Here is a 22,773-nt window from a genome sequence, read left to right on the forward strand (position 1 = left end):
CCTCTGTTCTAGCCGTAAGCCCGAATCGCACAACAAAATCACGGTGAATCAACAAAGACAGCTGTTTAAAACAATTGAACATAGTTGCACAAAGAATTCTCCAGAATAAAGCACAAATGGGAGCTTCAATCTACGCTAAAACAAGATATCTACACTCGATAAAAATAGAGGGACATTCGGAAACACACAAATGAGTATTTTCGTTTGAAATACGAAACACATAATTTTATCAATAATTAGAATTTATCCACTCAGTCCAACCCTTTCTTCTTACTCCAAGAACTGCAAAACGAATCGGCGAAGGAATAAAGCCACAGAATCGCCGAGACGCGTTAAACCAGCACACTCCTAAGCTTAAGCCATTCGTCCTGCGTAACGAACGAAGTAGACTTCGTGCCACTAAATAATAACATCGAGGAGGGGAACTGGATAGGAAGCTGAAGAATCGGCGACAGCTCTAACCGTGATGATACCGACACGCTCTGTATCCTCCGGTGTGACGGCACCTGGGCAGAGTCCAGTGGAACGATCAAAGGTAGAGAGAGAATGTCGGCGGAAATCAGGATATATCGATACGGGCGCGTACATCTCGCCGTGGAACGTGTACACCGTGATATCGTCCGTAAATCTAAGTTGCGTTCAAAGATATTATCGACGCGAAACCTCCCTGTGTGTAATCGACTTGGTCTATCTCACGGCTCTGCGCCACTTCTCTACGGTGTTAATTGGCTGTGCTGATTTTTCTATTCTTATTTTCTTCTTTCCTCGACTTCCCGAAATTTATATTTCCTGCGAAGTTGCGCTCGGTCGTCGATTTCCGCCGATAACCGGAGCAATTGTGTGCTATTTAACACCTATCACGTGTCACGATCGACGAGCCTGACTTTGAGAAACGAGCTCGCACATGTAGAGTCGCATAATTGCTTTCTTCGGGATAGTATTATTTTTCGGATTTTTACGAAGAATCGGACGAGACGAGTTATCGGTAGAAATTTATTGGAATCGTTAGACGGTGTTCGATCTTGATTGCGTTTAAACTGTAATTGCTCGTTAACACAGGTGGTTTTGCTTGAAATTATCGATAGGTGTATCTTGGATAATTGATCGATATCTGGAATAATTAAGACGCTAATATCGGTGCATTAACATTTTCCCATTTACTTATGAGTTCGGGCAGTTAATATCTCCTGGATCGTAGAATAGTTTAGAAGCGACTTTCATCCTATTGCGATGTCCTTAAAAAATAATACCCAGCGATCTCCTTGGCCTCCTTCAAGTATCGGACAATCTATTCTCTTTCGACTCGATGCACTTTCCAATGTATACCGTTTAACGCTAATTCGTCGATTAAACTGTGATATCTTTTTTGTATCCCTTAGGAAAAGAAAGTTTCTTGGATATTTTTCAAATAACCATTCTTGTTAACAGCAAGTACCTTTCATTACTCTTGTGCTATTAGTCGCGAGATTAACGCGAATAGCCTAGTATAAAAATTGTCACTTATCTGATAAACATCGAGGTAGATCAAAAATTCAATATAATCAGTTTTCGTTACATTCGCTTGAATGTTGAACGTTTTGGTCAAGATTTTACAATTTTTTTTTAATAATACAGCGTCTTAATTACTAAAATTATTTTAAAATTATCGTTTGGAAATTATTACCATTATTCCGAAGCATAATTTCGTAAAAGAAAACTTTTCGTTTTAATCATCACTTTAGCTGCAAAACGAGGTCCGATGAAATTTTTACCTTGTCACTCGTTCAATTATATTTTAACATATCTTTCTTTAAAATTTTCACACGTGGAATTTTTCTCTTCTTCCTGTCACCAATTTAATTACATTCCAACGCATAATTTCCCAAAATTTGCGCGAAAAAGCGTGCAATTTTCACATGTACGATCTTTTTCCTCGTCTCGTCACCCGCTTAATTATATTCCAACACACCTGTCCATAAAACGTCCGCGAAAAAAAAACGCGCAATTTTCGCACGACGCGAAACGTGCCCGATAGGGATCTACCTAAATGCAAAACAAAAAATTAGCATTGGATCGTGATGTTTTTCGCGTCATTCCTCACGTTCCTTCGATCGAAACGGTAGAATCGGTAAATAAGCATCTAAAGACGCCCTGTAACATCGGGTGTCGCGTTCCCACCTCGTGAAAGCCAGGCACGTTTGTTTCTTCTGGCAGGGCTGATCTGCATGTCAAAGTGGGGAGGGCTGCAGGCGCAGCATATTGACACAAGAGGCCTCAAGGAGGTCCAAGGCCGGTTTTACTTGCCTCCAAGGGATTCCTGAGGAGTGACTCGTCCAAGAACACGTTCTTCCGTGAGCGTACGGCCGGAATGTCAGGTATACAACGTGCTCGTAAACGAGTCACGGAAAAGAGCGCCGCAACCACTCGTATAACTGTGACCGTTCTTGCCATGATTTCGCGTCGATCTCCAACGATCGTACGGAGCCTGACATCGGGTCAATACAACTGTATATCTACCTACGGCCTGCAAAAGTGACATGGCTACTTATATTCCACTTCTTTTCCTTTTTTCTTGCGCCGAATCGACGTAACCTCCAGTTTTCTTTCGTATTTTTTCGAAAAGCGTGGACAGAAAGAGGGAAACTTTGCCGTGAAAATGTAGAGTGCGTAGAGCGTGTATAGTTTAAAGGATTATTGAAGAACGTGGATTCACTGAGCTGCAATATCCATCTTAGAGTCTGGATTTCTTCTTGTTCAAAAGTTTGAAGCAGGTCTTCGAAGCAAAAGGTTTTTCTCCGATAAGAAACTGAAAGTTTCGTTTGACGAATGTTTCGAAGACCTGCCGATAGAATTTTTCTCTTAGAGAATGCAGCAGCTGGAAAATGTTGGAACAGGTGAATAAGAATAGAACGTAGTCAAAATGTTTCTTCATGGCCAGATAAATTACATAAAAATTGCCCTTCTAGTTTGCTGCATGGAGACTATACATTCAATATTATCTTTGGTTTTTTTTATCGAGCTTCAAATGTAATAGATAGCATTAAAGTACCTCTATTATTCTAATTTTCCTTTCTTTTAATTTCCTATTTCTCTATTTTATTTCCATGCCCATTGGAATAAATAACTAAACAAATAAACGAAGTTATACCTGAAAGGATGAGAAAGTTACGAGCCCGTTAAGAGCGTTAAAACACAAAGTACGAAGTGTACCCCGTTAAACTCGTTAGAGCCAGCAAAGCCCTGAATTACCTTGGTCCCGATAGCCGGCAAGAAACCATATTCGTCTTTAATAACAAGCGCATACTGGGAATTTCTTAACCTGATTACCCTTCGTCGTCTGACATTACCAGCTGCCTACACTCGACAATATTCTTCACGCGCCACCGGCTATGAATCGCGACTACCAGATTTCGCGTTTCACTTCGCGGCAAAAACGTGCGATCGGACGAAAATTCTCCAGCCCCATAAAACAAATCGCTCAAATAATCATCGACCTTTCTCGTCGATTATATCTCGCTAATCGCTGAAAGCAACCTCGATACTCCGGCATGACCAACATTTTAATACCGCCGCAGATTTCGTGTTTACTCGAGAAACAACGCGAGAGAAAAATACGAAGAAGAAAAGTACACCCGACGAATTAAAAGGTTCACCGAAGAAATTTCAGAAGAACTCGGACGACGTGTTAATGTCCTGTGACTCGCGGAGACTAAGAAGATCACCCAGATTTGCGTTCAGCGTTTCGAAATTAATGGCAGCCAAGGCGATATCGCGCGGGAGGATAGAAGAAGCGCGGCGTTAAGAAGATGAAAGGGAAGGGGGCAAGAGTCTTAACTCATGCCTAAACATGAAAGCTACCGAGTCGACTTAGCGCGAGTTATACCGTTCTTTGCACCGGGCCGCTTTAAATCGCAGTTCAATGCACGCGATACCACGTTGCGCTACGATCTATTCTGGCGCATCGCCTGGGAAAAATCCACGTTTTTCTACCTTGTTGCAGGCAGAATCGAATGTGGGATAAGAACGACGCGATTCGCTTTTTTTCAAATTTCATAATTCCTGAAATTCTGCGAATTTTCCGCTTTTTAACTTCCCTATGATACTAAAGCCGCGAAAAATGTCAAAAATTCAAATTCCTAATGTTCACAAATTTCTAAACCAATAATTGTGAAAATCATCGCTGTATAAAGACTACCATTCTCATAGCAAAGTGAAAAGTGCTTCTTTACATAATTCTCAGTTCAAACGAAAAATTAATTACGCCTCCGCGTTATAACTCTGCACCGTTGAATGACGCTACTTCCTAATGAAACTTGAATCGTCGAAAATGCTCCAGGAGATATGTTACTTGAACTCGTCAATAATCAAACTGAACAAATTACCCACAGTTCAATTTACGATCATATTTACCGAAAGTAACGTAATTATCAGATTTTATATTAATGCACGTACATTTATATAAAGCAGGGTACGTTTAATAATATATTACCAAGCGTCGCGTTACATAAACAATTATGTAACAGCAGTTTTTCCTTCCGGCATACCTTTCCTAGTTCTCCTGCTGATTTATCATCCACCTTGAAGGGAATCGCGAGGCAAGATCAGCGGAGAAAGGAAAACAAACGATATCTCTGGCTGTCTATCATTTTTATATATCGCGGTGCAATCATTAAAGAGCGTTATTAATTTCAGGAACTGTCACAGGACTCGAGTAAAACGATCGTTTCGAGACGAGCAACGCTAAGAGCGGTACTTGGAGAACCGCGAGCTCGTCTAATTGCCACGTAGCTAACCTTAATTACACCTACGATCATTTATCTAATCGTACGATCGTTATTTGTACGGGCACAGACTCCGTCGTTAGTTCTACGTGATACAATCACGTAGGAATTGCGATCGATAGATCCGTTCTTCAACCGAGTCTCGCTCTGTCGTTTCTCTGAAACTAGAATTGTTACCAGAAAACCCGTAAAAGTGCCGGCAAATTGATACGTTTAAGTTGGTCTCCTAACCGCTTCGTAGAACTGGTGCTTTCGAATATTATTAGGTCATCTCGAACGTTCCAATTTTGTAACGAAATTTAGATCAATATTCTAAGATATTAGGTCATTTCGTAAATTCTAATTTTATCGCCAAATTTGCATAAATACTTCAAACATATTAAGTCATTTCGCAAGTACGAATTTCATACAGAAATTTAGATCAATATTTGAAAAAACGTCGTCACCTATTCGTCACGCAATACTTTTTTTCATTTTCTTTTAGTAGAGAATTAGAAAACTTCTTTGATTTTTCGTTCAAGTATTTTTCACTTCCAGCGCACACATACGGAATGATCTAATATCTACATGAAATTAATCTGAAATTCGTATCAACGCGCACTAACGATAATTAAAATAAACGGAGATCCTTAATTATCGAATAATTTCTGCGGCACGATTTTATCATCCCGTGATACAGCATAATCACCTCCGCCGTGTAACTCCACGATTAATTTCACTCGCGAAACATCCGAATCATTTGTATCGATTGCAAACGAACGACGATAACCAACGTAATGGATTACTCGAAACTAAATCTTCCGTCGCTCTTCGTAACGAGCTTGTCATTAAACAGTACGTTTCAATTATAATCGACGAATGTAACGCGTCTAATAGAACCGATCCATCATTTCACGATCATCGTGATAGATACCTAGTATTCAGCTTCCAAATATCTTCTTCGTCCAAACACGATCCTAATTGCTTTCACAATCGTTTCGGAAAAATCTGTTACCAGGAACAAGTTGATCAAAGCGTTTAACTTTCGACGGAAAAGTACCTCGGACGATACCAATCGAACAAGTGTCATAACTCTAAAGCATACCACGGTGATAAAACACGGCAAAAGCAATTGTAACGATACGGTAACAGCGCTTGTGAACATTCTTAAGTAACAAATCGTGTTACAAGCAAAAGGATACAAGTGATGAATCGTCGAAACGCAGGAACACATTGTTCGATCGTTCGATCACTTTCGATCGTGTGTTCTCTTCTGCTCGTTGATTTCACAACGACCGATCCGACAGCGATTTCACAGGATCTAACGATCGAGGAGACGCTTTAGAAACGTTCCATGGGTTGTCCAAACGTTCTAACTGTTAATCCACGGGCAAGCATCGTTACACGCCCGTTGATGTATAAATATAATTTCCATTGAGATAACGAGGCGTGCGTGTCGAGTTACAGCCATTGAGCGCGATAAATGAAAGAAACGTAAAAACCGGACGGGAGGATGTTACGTATCGAATTATAACGACGGGCAATTTCGCAAGGTTTTTGCGCCAGGCGTAACGCTGTACACGATTATGAATATTTTATAAGTGCTGTTCGCTTGATGTGCCCTACCTGTGTTCCTTTTTCCATCGGGCAATTTTATTGCACGTGAAAATTGCGGAACTCGTGGATTTTTTAAGTATTGAAATCGGTCTAGCGAGGAATAGTACTCTTTGTTCTGAAAAATATTTCAGAACAAAGCTGTTTTTCATTTCAGGACTTAGCAAATTTAGAGAACTATATTTCATTTTACGGATTACCAGATTTTCAGAAATATTTATTTTAAGATTTGAAAAATTTTAAGAACTATATTTTATTTTAAAATTTCGCTGATTTTGAGGACTGCAGTTTATCTTAAAATTTAGCAGATTTTGGGAAATATTTATTTGAAGATTTAGCAAATTTTGAGAACTCAGCATTTGAAAAAAAATAAATAAATAAGCGACTGCACAAATTGCACGAAATTTCAGTAATACACAGCTAACTCTCGTATAACCCAAGTTTCTCAAAGTTTCGTGTTACGCGATAGTTACCCGCTCCAAATAAACGAAACAAAGCAAATCGAACGAACAGAGAAAATTGGACAATTTAATCTTGCAGAATGACGGAAGAAAATAGGCGAACAAAAAAGCTCTGACGCAATTTATGCCGCTCTTCATTGACCGATTACCTCATAACGAGTAACATCTATGTCATGATTGGCTTTTAATTCGCGAAATTGCGCCAAAATAACAGTATTCCTCGGGCACGGCGAAGGTAACGTAAGTCGCGCGCGTTGTTTTAACGGTAGTCGAGTTATCGTTCCGCCGTCTTTCAATCTCGGTATCGTTCCGCGTTCCTAATCGCAAGAATCTCGATGCTGCGGCCCCGTCCATTTAATTCCTGTGGGAACCTTTTTGCATTATGAATTCATCACCCCGCCCGGCAAGATTAAATGACCCGATAGACGATTATGAAACGGGGCACGGAAATCTCGCTCGAATTCGTAGAATTGAATTGGACGAGATTGAAACATTACCCAGGCAGGAAATTGAAAATTGAGGAAACCTCAACGCGAAAAGATGGAATAACCAGGGGAGAAAGAACGTTAAACTATGACCAGAGATCTTGATTACGGTTCGGTTCGATGTAAAAATCCGTGAAAGCAATAAGACTTTGTTTTTATCGGAGTTAAGAGGAGATTCTGGAAGTTGATCAAACGATAACTTCTTCTTCTCCATTTTCAGATTCTTGTGTAGAATTTCACTTTGTAATTTCGAGAGAATTGAGCATCAGCGAAGATGATCGAAATAGACAAGAGTGAAGATTAATTAAGAGAAATTGAAATTTATCAACAGCAGAATTGCAACTCAATAATGCAAAGATAATTTTCTACACACGACTGATATACGTGAAAAATTGCGGAGGCCTTAAATTTGAATGAGAAAAAATTTCAATCAGCTACAGAGTTTCTTTTTATCACGAAACGTAAATAAAGAAGAAAAAAAAAAGAAAAAACGAAGACGTCGATGAATATTCTTGAAAGTTGCAATTAGCAAGATAGCACTCGCGTTCCTCGCATTGATCTCCCTGCGAAAATTCAAGCTCTCCACGACGATGTGCACTTCGTGGCACGATCGTTCACGCCTGAAAGGGGTTCGTGATCGTTTCCAAAGAGAATCCCGACGCAACAAAGCGCTCGCAAGTCGCAATTAAGGTTCATCGAACGGGCGACGTACAGAGATGGCGGCGAGGGTGTAATAAAAACGTAGGAATGAAGATAAAGGAATTTCTGGCGATTGGGTCGTGACCCCTTCGGCCCCACGATGAACCTTCGATATACGGGCCGACACTGCCATATTGCACACGTACTGTGCATTAAGATACGCCATGAATCCAAGCAGAAACGAAGAGCAAGAACAAGAGAGAGAGAGAGAGAAATCTACGGGGATTCGTAGACGACGCGGAGGGAAAAGAAAAACGAGCAACCAGCTCTTCCATTCGATTTTTTTTCCCTCATCGGTGCTTCCTGACATCGTAAAATGCTCCTCTTCCTGTCGATCCTCGATTCAGTGTTTCAGACGTTGCTTCAGTCTTCGCGTAAATGGAAAATTATTTTCGTAATTAGTTAACATGCTTAAATTATTTCCTCGGATAATTTAATTTTCTACTCGAAAATTAAATAACGTTATTATCAATTTGCATAAAATTCACATGTGCAAATTATATTCAATTTCTACAATTAAATCTCGTTTCTCTATTAAATCGACACTGGACGCAGCTAATTAGACTGAAATATAAAATAGCAGGTGATAATTTCGCCGCACTTTTAAAGCCCAGGCTCGCCGGAACATTAAAAGCGTGGCGCAATAATCGCGTAACAGAGCGCTCGTTAGGCATTCATGAAATTGTGATATACGGCTAATTGTAGCCATCTTTAAATAGAGAACGTTCGGCGAAGTAGGGCAGCGCCGTAAGCGAGGTCAAGAAACAACAAGAAATCAAAATAATGAACATCACCACCGATCTGGAAACCCTCTCTCTTTGAACTCGTCACGCTCCGCGGAACGTTCAAGCTTTTACGTCCCCTCTAATGAGAGTATTTACGCGTGTCTGCTCGAATTAACTCGACAATGGATCCGACAAATCCTCGTGAAAATCGTTCGTTACGTCGGCGAACGGTTCTGCGGAACGGCAGAAAGGACGTCGCGAGCTCGTTTTCGAGAAAAGTCGAAAAAGGGGGTGGTTCGCAGACGGTCGAAGCTAACGGCGAGGTCGCAGACAGGCGACGCGAGAGTTCTGAAAATATATCGAGTTGATCGCAGCTGCGCGATCCGAGAGGCGCGAAAAATTTCACAGATCGCGCGATAAATCCGCTAATTCGCCAAAACAGCCTCGTATTTCCAAGGCCTTACGAGCTGTAAACGTGCTCGATCCTCTTCTCCCTTCGAGCTTACACCCGCACCGTCCTCGTTCACCTAACGCTGGAACGCCTCTTTGTGTCTCGACTCCAGGCTCATAAGCTGTATTTTATAACAGCGAAAACACCGGTCTGATTTGTGTCACCAAGCACACACGAGGATGTACACACGTTGTTATTGTGTTGCAAATTGGACGACGTGTTCTGAGCTCCCTCGGGGGAGCAATTGAAACGTTAGTTTGGTGTAATGGCGGATTTAAGGAGGAACCTGGTAAACACGAAGCTTAGCGTGGAGCGAGGTTTGCTGATTCAATTTTTCTTATTTGGATCGTTGATCTCGTATGGGAACGTGGCTGTGTACGTTCGAATTAACTTGGGAAAATATAAATTTGACGAATACAATTTTTGGGCGGGAATTTGGCCCCAAAGGTTATCACAGAAGTGGTAGCTATAAATTTCATTTCTCCTGAACTAACGAAAATTCTCATTACTATGTACAAACCATAGAAAATATCCCATTTTCTTGACACTGGAAAAGTTATTTCACAAAACTTCGAAATTCTCAGCGGTTATCTGCCTACGTCTTTTGCATAACTCCAACGCAACTTTGTAATTTAACACCGTGTCGTCAATAATTGACCGGTGCGAGCTGACGCGATCCACAGGAATAAGCTGTATCGTACGTGGGCCTGAATCTAGGAATCGTCGTGTAATTTAATCTATGTTAAGAGCATAGCCAGCCACCGACCACGTATGCGTGCTCCCCTTTTCCATTTTACTCTTATTTTTTTCTCCGCTTTCTTTTCGCCAGGCAGGCAGGCAGGCAGGCAGGCGTGCAAACGCGCCCCTCGAAGAAGTGCCGTAACATTTTATGGTACGTAAAACGGTGACTTTATGCTAGCACGATTCACGGGCTCAAATGGGTCTTTTATTAATCTACGTCATGGTGATTTACGGTCATCGTGGCCGTCGTCGAATTTAAGTAGTGGCCTGGACACGTTAAATCGTTCGAAACATTGCGAAAATTAATTTCCATTTCATAATCCATTCGGTGATGTTCAGTTAACGATAAAATAAATTTCTTGCCAGGCGCTTTATTTTTACGAAGTAAGCATTTTATTGTGTTTTGCTGATAGGGAAGTGTCGAAACGGCGACTATTTTATGTTAAATGCCTGCTCTAGTTACTCTAGATTTAAGTACCATAAGAATGCAAATTTTTTTCGGGGCCGAAACGGAGACTCGGTAGGATGACTCTTCGGTGGTTCTCAAAGTCAAGCTGCATTCCTCGGGATCGATGTTAAGATGGGTGACCCATCGTTAGAAAAATAATTTCTCCGATATTTCTCAACGAAGGATTGTGTTCTTTCTCTCTCCCTAGCCCAATCCTCTTTCCCCAAAAGAAAAATTTCTCGTGTTTTTAAAAAGAATAAAATTTGAAACCGGAGAAACCTCTTTTGTAATTAATTATTCAAAGTACAGGAACGTTTCTCAAAATTTCTTCACCCTTTCTCCACCGACCAGGCGTTACTTTTATTACCCCTTTAAACGTCGTCTCGCCTTTCATTTAACGCGCTACTTAAATCTGCGATTATCGTTAGGGTTGAATTATCTCCTCTGGAACATAATTCGCGTTACTCACGCGTCGAAGAACAACGCTTCTCCAACAACTTCACATCTAACCGTTAAAAATACACCCTTCTCAGATATTTCTCCGTGAAAACCTATGCAAAAATTCTTTCTATCAATTTCATTACTCTTCTTCGATCTTATTCAAAAACAAACACACAATTACAGGTAACTCTTGTGTACTAGCTATCACAAGACGGGGAAAGTTAATTGTCAAAGAAAGAGAAAGAAAACCTTTAGAAGTGTCGATGCTGCAATTACAATATCGCAATGCTATTCGCCGTTTCTAGCAATTTCACGTCTGCAGCAAGTGTGTCACACCTGTGGAACAACGAAACCACGATTCTACCTCGCCGTAATACGTCTACACGCCCTAATAGATCTTCACCGTCGAATTGAACGGCTAATTAAACCGTCCGGGGGAAAGACGTGTACCGTAAGGACACTATCTCTCGGTAAAAGCTTCCCGAGGATCTAATTGACAGATAAATCGGACGGAATTGGTCCGTAGGATAATTGGAAACGGCGGAATCCTACATTCCAGATAGCACCAGGCGAAAGTGGATAGTTACTCTCGATGTGGCCTCGAGACCTGGTATATCGTGCAAGTATTAATAGTTATGACGTCGATTTGTACCGAGCGTTTATTACCAGACACTTTTCTGCCGGATAGCGTTCGCAGCGCGTGCACATCCAGCGTGAATTACATCGACTGCGTGCGAGTAACAGGCAATTCGCATCCCCGCGTGCTTTTCCTTTTACCGATGAAATTTACTGCAACTACGATCTCTCGAAATTATTAACCTGTAACTGGTGAGTCGAATTACGAGAAACGATTTCTTTCTTGTGCTTGTATTGTGCGTTAATGATGTTCTCTCTGCATTTGGCAGAGGACGAAGAGGATCTTCTAGGTTCTTCGTGTAACAAGAAACTGAGAAACTTCACTTTCGAGTATTCGATTTGAAATGTCGGGTTACTACAATGGAAATTCGACGAAGAATTTCTACTTTGTTCGTTGTGCTTATGTATGAACGTCTGATCATAAACGAGGGTATTCTACTTGCAAACGATTTGTGTCTAACGTGTAGCTATTGTTTAAGGACATCATTTTAATTTAGAAAAATTCTTTTATTTACGAATTGAGAGTTAGGGAATCTGGAATATTTCGTTAATTGCAGAATTAGCGTAATTTTTGAGAATATTTATGTTGTACTATGTGAAAATCAAGCGTCAAGGTAATCAATGACATAATTCTTGAATAAAGTTATTAAATTTAGTCTTTAAAATCAGTCTCGTTCAAAATCTGATAAAAACTTCTTCCAAATATTTTATAAGTTACTCCTACTCGTACGTTGATCTGCAATTGCTTATTATATCATCCAAGAAGTCGGAAGAATATACAAAAACGCAAGGAAATTTGTATAGGTCACGGTACAATTTACAAGAAATTTCCATGAAAAATAAACTTGTACACTTTTTCTAGAGTTACCACCTTAAGAATGTAAAATCTTTACAATATCGTGACTGTGTTCGCGACGTACTTTATCTCACACGAGTTATCGTTGCCTTAGCGTTACGCCCTCGTGTCTGGGCTCATCGAATACCGCCCTAATGAAAAGATATATGTTCCATAAATTCTTGCATGCGTACCCGATACGTTTCAATTCCCTTTCTTTATGCGCCGCGCTATTTCCTTCGCTACGATTTAAGCGTCGCACGCGACCGGGCAAAAGCCACGAAATCATTCGCTGTACACACTTTATTCCATCGTTTCTGGAACCTTCGTGCAAGTGCACGAATTCTTGGGAAGTACAACGTGCACCAAAAGTACTCGGACTTACAAAAACTCGTTTCTTCTCAAATTTTAAACAAATACACGCTGTTCGCCAAAAAAAACTTGCAACACCTGGAAAACGAAATCGCACAAATCTGAAATTTACGTATATTGTTCGAGATATTGCAAGGGAGAAGTGACTAAAATTTGGTTAAAAAAGTTCATTTTGTCCCCGGAGTAGCCTGAACACATATGTGAAACATATTTCCAGATTTCTGCAGCCTTAATTTCCAAGTATTGCAATTTTTTCGGCGAGCAGTGCATTATTTCCTATCTACTGTCTTCCATTCCACTGTGAAACCTTATTAATCTCAGAGACCTGGAACTTTCGCGGCACGCCGTATATTCACGTCGTCTCGACGGAGAAACTTCGAATTCCCGACCGTGTTTCGTCGTGAAAACAACGCAGAACCAACGAAACGATTCGTTCGCAGACTTATACTCTGGCGAAGTGATCGTGTCGATAGTTGGTGTGCACGAGGAACGAATCCAGTTAGACCGGCCTAGGGAGACGTATTGGATCAATTTAATTGGACCGGCAGATTTACGCAGATTAAATTCTCGATGCACGGCACCGGGCACAACTTTCATGCACCACTGACGATGGAAAATTTCATTTCGCTGCAAGTTATATCGTTCGATTCCATTATCAGGTCGGTTGGATAAACTGGCGATTTCTTAAATTCGAGAATTCGATGGAAAAACGCGTGGTTCGTTTAACTTTCAAGGACCAGGAGGGTACTTTATTATCGTAGATAGATTATAGCACCAGCGTAGTTACAAATCACTGTGCAGTACAAATGTCTGCATGACTCATCGGTCGTCTGACCACGCACGAACGTATTCCACTTTCAATATATCTCAACTTAATACGTAGTCATCGTTCAAGAGCACTATTTGTGCAATAGGCACAATACGTTTCCTTCATTTGCAAAAATTCCCCTGACTGTCTGAGTATACAGGCAGATTTTACTTGTTGGAGAAGCATACAGGGTGTTCTATGCGTCGTTACCAATTTTTCATTAGAAATTGACGAATTTTGGTTCAGACGAAAGACGAAGTATATTTAAGTATGCATAATTATAGTAAATCGAAGTGTCTTTATCTAGACTTTTTATGGAGATATTAACTTGTATCTTTTAAAAGATACTACGGTGTCTTTTAAATATTATTTTATTAAAACGAATCGCGATAAGTCTAACAACAGTACGTACGTTACGAAACTGGCACGAGTAACGTGTAAAAAGTCGATAGAAGTTGTGCAAGGTCGCTGTATATCAAGGAAATCGATTCAGAACACTTGGTGCAATCGAATGCTTATAGGTACCTCGACGTTGCACAACTTCTGTCGATTTTTTTACTTTAAAAAACAAAAGGTAAGAATTGAAATCTCCGAGAAAAGTGCAGCTAAAGGAACTCTGTTTTACGAAAGTTACGAATTCAAAGTAAAATTCAAGGAAAGTGGCGGCACTTGCGTGAAACACCCGGTATAATATTCTTTTTAAGATCATTATTGTACGTGCGTTTCTCGGGGAGATCATTATCAGGCGACGTTTAGAAGAAAATACAGGATAGAACGTCGAACTCTAACGTCCATCACGAATCAGAGATTTTGTTCCTTCGAGGGGAAAATGACAAAGGTATCGGAGCTTGATTTCGCTGCTGGCAGAATCACTATGATGGGCAACACACGCGAATAACGTGTCCCGGGAAGGTAAAGACGCAACGATAGACACGCTCCTCGTCACGATTCGCGTGATCACGTGTGTACACTATCTTCGTGCCTTTGTGAATGCTGTGATGGGAATAAAGGATCTCAAATCAGCAGAATTTCCGAGGAAAAATGTTGCTCAGCTTGTACGCTTCGCGAAACTTTCAGTACTTGGAGAATTTCTATTAAAATCTCTTAACGCAGAATTTTTAAAAATATACAAACTTATATTAACTATGTCTGAAAACTTTTGTAAATCTTCTGATATTTCTAGGTACTAGATTTGTCTCCTTAATGAAGTATTTCAGTACTGTTAATTAATATTTAACAAATACACGTAGTAAGTAAAAATTTGTTATTAAATTATTGCACTGAATTATATCGTGGTTAACAACACCGTAACGTTATAAGTACTACGGTACATAATTGCTGTCAATATTAGAACGATCCTAACACTCCGCAAGAAAGAAACAAATTTTTTTAATAAAAGTTATTTTGCAGCGATAAATGTTCGAAATACTCATTTCTACACTTTTGCGCGATGTAGTTCATTTAATACTTGCAACAATGCAGTTCAGAACCCTTCAATTAGCATTACAACAGAGCAACTTTACTTTTCCCCTTACACTATCCAAAGTACACTAAACAGCCTACAAACTCGTCTCGACAGAACCACACGAAAGACGTTAATTTACACATTTGAACCCGCCCTATCACACTTCCTGTTCCCCCGACATTCTCCCAAGTACAATAAATAACCCATAACCACCCTACCAGGATAGTTTCGAATCAGACCGTCTTCCTCTCCTTAAACTTCGCTCGTTACAAGCTTCTCCAGAATCCAGACGCGTATAATCACACGACGATTCGACTCCGCACGAAATTTCACGACAATCGTCGAGAGGAAAGCGTGCTCGATACTCTAAGCCGGCTTCGTAGCCGTTCACACGTGTGTGCACGTTAGATCGTGCGTGTGTGCGTTTGCCCGAGGAGCGGTGGCTAGGTCACGGTCAGGGCGATGCCCTCTTCCCTCGGAAGAGAGGAGAGACTTTGCGTCGGCTCTCCTCCGCTTCTCCGTCCTCCTCCTCCTCTTCTTCTTCTCCTTGTTGGATCACGCTGAAAGTCTCCTCTCGGATGATCCACGCATCCGTTCGAGCGTATCTTTCGCCGCGCGGAGACTATCTGCTTCGGTTAGGTCGGCCTTTTTTCCGAATCGAGCACCGTTTTTAGACGCACGACCGACGCGTGGTGAACGCTCCCCGCGTGTATACACGATCGTGCTATTTACGCGACGCCGTCCGCGTATTTATCTCCCGTTGCCATTTTACGCGACCTTCGTTGCAACTCGATTCTTGACGCGATTCGAAGCGAGGGAGGTTTTAGCGAGGGCGACTTGCAACACTCGATTTGAGTTATTGGGTAGTTTGAAAGAGTAAGTTTGGAAAAATGATGTGTGGCGAATTTAGGGAACTGACGATTGTGTAAAATACTACTTACAAAAATGAGTGTGTCGATGCAGCTTCTTGAACGTGCGAGAACTTGGTACTCACCTGAAACATAAAACATGAAATGATAAGAATTGAAAGAATATTAAAAATATATTTTTGATCGTTTAAAATCATCTTGTTCGAGCCTTATCATACGAATCACGAAATTACCAAGCTCATTTCACTTTCACTATTATAATAGTAGAAAATACAATTCTTATTACAAAATCCAATATACAAAATAATCAACGGTAAACGATCTTATCCAACGAAAATGTACATAGAAGAGGTCTACCATCTTTGCCCCCCCCCGTGGCAGAAAGTAATTTTTACTTCGATTCTTTTTTCTTCTCAAATTTAAATCAAATTAAAAACATTCTTCCAACAGCTCGAGGTACCTAGGGTTAACGAATTAACGCCAGAATAAGGCATAGTTCGCGGAACGCTTCCGGCGGGCACGATAAATTCGTTCGTCCATCAATTCTCGCGCTGAACTATTGCGTTACGCGGCGTGTTCGTCCACGCGCCGTGTCTCGCGTTATAATTTATCGTCTAGCCTGGTCCGCTCGGGTTTCTACGCGATCCCTGTCGAGAGCCAGGATGGAAATCATCGATAAGAGAGAGCCAAGCCCGTCACACCCTCGCGGAAAGATCATCGCGGAAGTCCTCTCGAGCCGCGAGTGATCGACTTTATTCCACACCGCCCACGTGCACTCGTAAATATAATTTCTCGCTAATCATGCACGCCACGATACTCCGACTATTAACCACCCAGCGAGCCACGCCGAGCCATGCCCTCTAAACGGTCCAACAGCGCCGAGGGTTCGTTCGTTTCGTCCAATCAAACTGACCGACGCGAACAAATTTCTGCGGAGGTGGCTCTTCGATTCGACTGGCCAGTTGAATGTTCTCTTACTTGCATACACATGTGCAATAATTTATTTGACAAAAGATGGAATGCAGAAAGAATAAGTGAAATTCCTCGATTGCCTGCCGAATTTCTGAGAAAATACATTTCGACTTGATATTAAGATGAGTTCTGTGCAATGTTCAACTGGTCATTTTGATCGTTTAATGTATGTACTTTCGGTAATAAATAGATAGTAACTTAATTTGTAGAAGTTATTTTATGGACACTGTTGAAAATGTTATACAGGTTGAATTAAATTGTTAAGCAATTTGGCGTTGATCACTGAGGTTTATATTTAGCTGTGTAGGAAATATGAGATGTCCGTTACTGGAATTGGTTGAATTCTACTGCGTGTCTGACGACGAACAGACCGTTTCTACTTACTGCCTTATATACCGTCTATCTATGAGGTTAGAACGTAGCTATTTAAATTTCTTTTAATCTATTATCGACAAAATTACTTTTTTACGTTCGACAGCGTGGTGAATATACGAAGTTAGAGCTACCGATGAATGAAATTACTTTCTAAGAAAGCAACAGTGTAAACTACTTACAAGTGCCACAAAAAATGAAACGAAAGTGTGGCCAAAATAGGACACTGAGTGTTAATGGGTTAACTTAGTATGAAACCTACTACGATCTATAATAAACACATCTCAACTATATTGCTAAGAATTTTTTAAACGAGGCGTAAAAATTAGTCCCTTTGTAAATAGAGTAAAAATTATTAAAATACTTCTCCGAATAAATAATATTTCCAAATTAGCCTAATTTTTCTATATTTCCAGACGTTACACTTTCAACTATTTCCCCTGAGCTACTCGAAACAATACCGGTTCTGCAGCCCCACGATTCCAAGGACCTATCTAAGCAACATCGTGCACGGTTGCTCTTATTCACAGGTATCGACGATCGTCCGTGAGACGTCAGCCTATCAGCGTATGCAATCGCGAAACCAGACGGGGGAAGCCCCGTAGCTGCACTCTCCCGTATAATGCAGTTATCGCCGCGGCGGGCCACGTTAATTGCATCGCGAGAAAGTGGGGCATCTCGAATCAGCGATCTCTTCCTGTCCTCTCTCTGTTACGGAGCCAAGGGGACGCCGAATGCCTCTCGTTACGCGTATCTAAACTCCCTACGCCCTGTCTTACCAACGTGCAAAATACACACGTACATATATAAATATACAGATATCTGCAAGTGTACATATAAATTCTCCATACCGACGATTTATTCCCGTCGCAGCCGTGAGAATCGTTCCGTGCATCGGTTCGATTATCGCGCCGCGACGCGAGTCACTTTCTCCGCGACGTAACTCAAATTCTCCGTGGGCATACGAGCGTCTCCGTTTCACTCGAGCCCGTTTATTTTCGCCGCGCGCGATGAAATTCTCGGACATTTTCAGCGAACTAAACGCGAACGCCTGCTCGACCGGCTAATAGAAACGAGAGCGTTTTTGAAGTTGCCGGTCTTCAGATTGGCGCATCTCGAAATTGCTTTTTCCTCTGTTTGTTTTGGCAGAGATCCTTGCTTCGGCTGATATTGGCAATGTGCGAAATGTTTGAACTTTAAACAAACTATTCTTTCTTAGGCGAATTCTTCGGTCATCTACAGTTTCGTAGGAGAGTCTTATTTTTGAACTGGAAGGAGAAGTCGGAATTTCTCCACCGTCGATCGTACTTGCTTCCAGGAACAAATCAAGAATTTCAATTTTCAATCTCTGAACGAAGAGAGAAAATAGACGAGAAAAATGAAATTCTTCTCGAATTAACGCTGATGTTTCATAGACATTTCAGTCTTACGAAATCTGCAACATATCGAACAACTCTGTATTAATCGTCACTCGTTTTCGATTCGAATCTCCTAACGAAACACATCTTCCGAGTATTCCCGACATTTCCAAACATGCGACCAACGTTATCGCCGCCCGTCATCCTTCAAATTCAAACTCCCTGCATCCGTGAGAAATTATACCGCGCATCGCGCGACTAGAAAAAATCGTTTCGTGATTCGAGCCACTTTCTCCTCGGGCGTAACTCGAATTCCAGAATGGAACGAACGTTCCCGGCGCGTCCAACGAAACGTAATCGATTGTGTCTGCTTTCAAGCTGATTATTCATTACCACGCCGTTATATAAAGAAACTTCAACGGCCGACTATCGACCGTAAGAAAACAACGCGGTAGCGAAACTTAACGGGCCGAATTTTCACTTCCACAAGAGCCGCGGAATCGAGAAGAGCGGATAATTCCAAGGATTGTGTACGTCGGAAAAGTTGGTGATTTCGCGATTCGAGCCACTTTCACCCGAACGTAATTCGGATTCCTTATATGTACACCGCGCGTCCGCGATTCGTGTCGCGTCTGTATAGGTACGTGCGCTATCGGGACTGATTAAAATCCGCGTGAAATCGCGGACACGCTGGACGAAACTGGCGGCAGACGAATTGCAAAACGGGTCGACGGAGATCGACGGCTGGGCAAAAAATGAATTTTACATTACTCCGGGGGATCGTGAACGCGGTCAAGATTGTTTAGAAAGCTGGCTTCGAGAAGCGGCTTCGGAGAAATGCTAAAAGTTCCTCCCCGCTGCCTTGCTCTTCTAAATAAGAAGGTTAAGGTTAAAGGCTGCTGCCTGGCTACACGCGTCTTGCGAGGTATCGTACTTTCAGAGTGTTGCAACGCGACCGCGACGAGTGTTCCGCTGGAAAATTGTGAAATTTTCCCTGTCGTTTTCAGTATCCCCGAGAATTGCGAAATGAAATTGATTGAAGCCTGGTAGTAGATTGAAATTCGTAGAAAATTTAATAATATCGTAAATTTACAGCGCGAGATCGTGTAATACGAAACGTCAAATTTCTAATCGTCGATCGCTTAAACTGAAAGTTAAATTGAAAACAGATCGAGTTGATTGCTTCAACTGAGAAGTTCTGAATTTTTTCGTGTTAATTCAAAAATTACTATTGGAGAATCTAAAGGTAATATTTGTTTTAAATTAAAGAAAAATTTCATATTCACGGCCTAATATTTCGCTGTCTTACGTTGGGAGAAATTTTGTCCTCGAATTCAGCGAAAACGTGAATGCAAATATCCCGAAGACATTCACAGACGTATAAGAAAAAGTCATTTATTATACGCCTGACAATTATTTTTATTACACACGACACGTGTATTAAACTACCGTAATTTAGAAAAAAAAAAAACCAAGCTAATAAACCTGAGAATCGTTCTACAAAGTCTGATAAATCCTAGATCATTTACATCAGCTGCAATCAGGCAGCGTGACGAAACAAAACGCTCGAGAAGCACTTTTGCAAAAACACTTTTACCTTCTAACTTGAAATGAGCAGAAAATGGGGAGTGCATCGTGTTAAACGTGTTTCACGGTTTTCACGTTAATTTTCTCGGATGAAATTAAATCACTCCTCATTACCGTACACTTTACTCCTCTCGTAGGAGAATCACTTGGCTGCTGGTGAAAGATCATTCAACGACGACCACGTTTTACGACAGGAATCGAGCTCCTGGAAGTCTAGCGAACGAACTCGCTCACTCGACGTGTACATCTACGATAGACACTTTTCGCAGTATCGACACACGGTTGCCCGCCAGTTTTACGGCGAACTATAATCGTAAAAATGCGGGGCTCGTAAAGACGGCTAGATTTATGATCGTAATTCGCCGCGCGTTACGATGATTCTCCGACTTATTGTGCGTGGCGTTCTTGCGAGTTATTTCGGTTCGCTGGTTCCGCGATGGCTCGTGCATCTCCTGGGCTTACTCGTGGCGTTATTGATTAAGAATAGGCATGGAGAGATCAATTTTGAGCGGAAGAACGTTTGAAGATTTGTGAAAATTTATTTAGAAACTTGGTCAATTGTTAAAATAAACGATTCACAGCCGTATTTCATATTCTATTTTTTACATAAGCAGATTAGGTTGCATATTTATTCTGCACATTTCTTCTTTTTCTTTGGAGAAGACAACGAAGACGTTCAATAATGATAATAATTTTAGTTCAAATGTTAAAATCAACACGTCAAACTTTTATTAGACTCTGAAGGAAACGGCGAACCCGTGGCAGAAAGCAGATTAAGAGGACGTTAATTAAAGAAGAAAACCTCGATTCCCCATTCTTCCGCGGCGTATAACGAGAATACCGATGAATATAAAAAATGATTTCATTAGCCGGCGTACAATGAAATCGGGATCAGTTCGAAATGATGCATTAAAAGTTCGATTAAAATTCCTACGCGCTCAACAAGTAACACGTACATATACGCCAGGCAGTTAGAAAAGAGCATTGCACCGGTCGTCACGACGACCCGTTGTTTACTCCTCATTTTATGCCTTATTTGCGAGGCTAAGGAGGATCTTTACATTCGCACGATCTCGTCGTAAAAGAGTCGGCGAAAGGAAGAGAATAAATCGCGCGGATGGAACGAAATTCCACGGTATAAATAAGCGATAAATATGAACGACAAGCCTTGGACGTCGTTTCTCCCGATCCTGTGTTCCTACTTTTCCTTCTTTTTTCTTTCTTCTTCTTCTCTTCCAAGCTTACTCGAGCTTCGCGATACGCAACGAGATAAATCAGCCGGGAAGAATATCAATGAAACAGATAAGATCTCGTTGTTCCGCGTGATCGTCGCGAAGAGTGTCTCGTTGATCCACCGTTAATGGCTCGTTCTCACGGATGTCGGGAATATTAATGATCCACTTAAACCGACAATAATATGTTTATACCGGCGATTTATAATCGCCGCGAAACCGCGACTGGCAACCGCTCCATATCTTTCCACATTGAATATCCGTAGTTTAAGGACGCTGCGGAACGATTTACGACCGGCTGTCCACTCTTTCTAACGCGACACGGAAAGTATATCATATGTGTGCCCCGTATTTCTCGACATTTCGAGCCTATGCAGAGTAACAGCGGAGTTTGCGGAGATTTCGAAGATTTTTCGGAATTTTCCTGACTTTTCAAACGTGATACTTTGTTAAATTGACTTTGTTAAAAGGCGTGAAATTAATTGATTCGTCGTTACTTTGAAATTAAAACCATCCTAATTAACGCGGCACCGTGAGTTGGAAGTGACGATTTAACGTTTGATTTATGACAGCAATGTTTCACCGTTTGCCCGCGATTTTGTGGAAGAGACGACTGTTATTCCTCAAAGTAACGTGGAGATTTCATCGGAATAATTTATTCCAGTAATTTAATTTCAACTTTTAAACGCAACGGAGAAAAAAGGTAAATCTTCGTCTCTCGTGTCGATCTTGCTCCAACTAAATCCTCGTAAACACGTTTACCCAAAATCATATTCTCCCGAGAAACAATCGTACAAATCGTAGAATACGAACAAATCGATTCACCACCCACTGGAACAAATGGAAACTTGCACAGATAGAGAGATAGCTGAACTATCGGAGATGCGTCGAGTCTCTTAAATCAGCGTATCAGACTTGCCAAAAGGAACGAAACTTTTAATCGAACGTCTTAACGCTGTTAACACAAACACACACGCACATACGCTCGTTCGTGTCGTTCTTTCTCGTTTATTTTGCTGGAACAAAACGATAAATCGTGTTCGTGTACGCGACGAAACGGCCGACGATAAAAGGAGAAAGAAGCACGAGGACGCATCGCGCTGTACTAGCATCTCGGATGCTTGAAACATCAAGGATAGACGTAAATACGCGGCATGATTAACGGCGACGCGTTAATTGGTCTCCAACGGTGTGCGTATCTACCTTTTGGTTAAGTGAACCGATCAAATGCCGGTCTAGTCGCCAAGCTAATCACTAAGAGGGCCTCTCGCTCGCGCACACACTCGTATTTTCCGTCTCTGCCCCGGTGGAAAAAATCCGGTGAATTAATGGCGATACGGCTACCGGTGCGATATTTATTACCGCGACTTTAATAGAATGTTACAGTCGTTACGTTGCGCATTAATAAGTCGCCGGGGCCCCGCGAAATACGGACCTGTTAATCAGATGGAAAATCGTTCGTT

The 22,773-nt window shown here is 41.3% G+C and overlaps 1 protein-coding gene across 6 annotated transcripts in view; it reads right to left on the bottom strand.

Annotated features, from left to right (window-relative positions):
• LOC108576145 (uncharacterized protein CG43427) overlaps positions 1-22,773 on the bottom strand; it is a 164,498-nt gene that overhangs the window by 24,692 nt on the left and 117,033 nt on the right. Inside the window, exon 2 of one of the 6 annotated variants that reach the window (XM_017939080.1) lies at positions 15,862-15,914. The exons of the other annotated variants lie outside the window; for them this stretch is intronic. The gene's annotated coding sequence lies outside the window, so the exon portion shown is untranslated. The remainder of the gene's footprint in view (positions 1-15,861; positions 15,915-22,773) is intronic. 6 annotated transcript variants of the gene reach the window in all.

Source organism: Habropoda laboriosa, unplaced genomic scaffold (assembly GCF_001263275.1).
Source record: "Habropoda laboriosa isolate 0110345459 unplaced genomic scaffold, ASM126327v1 scaffold333, whole genome shotgun sequence".
Lineage (NCBI taxonomy): Eukaryota > Metazoa > Arthropoda > Insecta > Hymenoptera > Apidae > Habropoda > Habropoda laboriosa.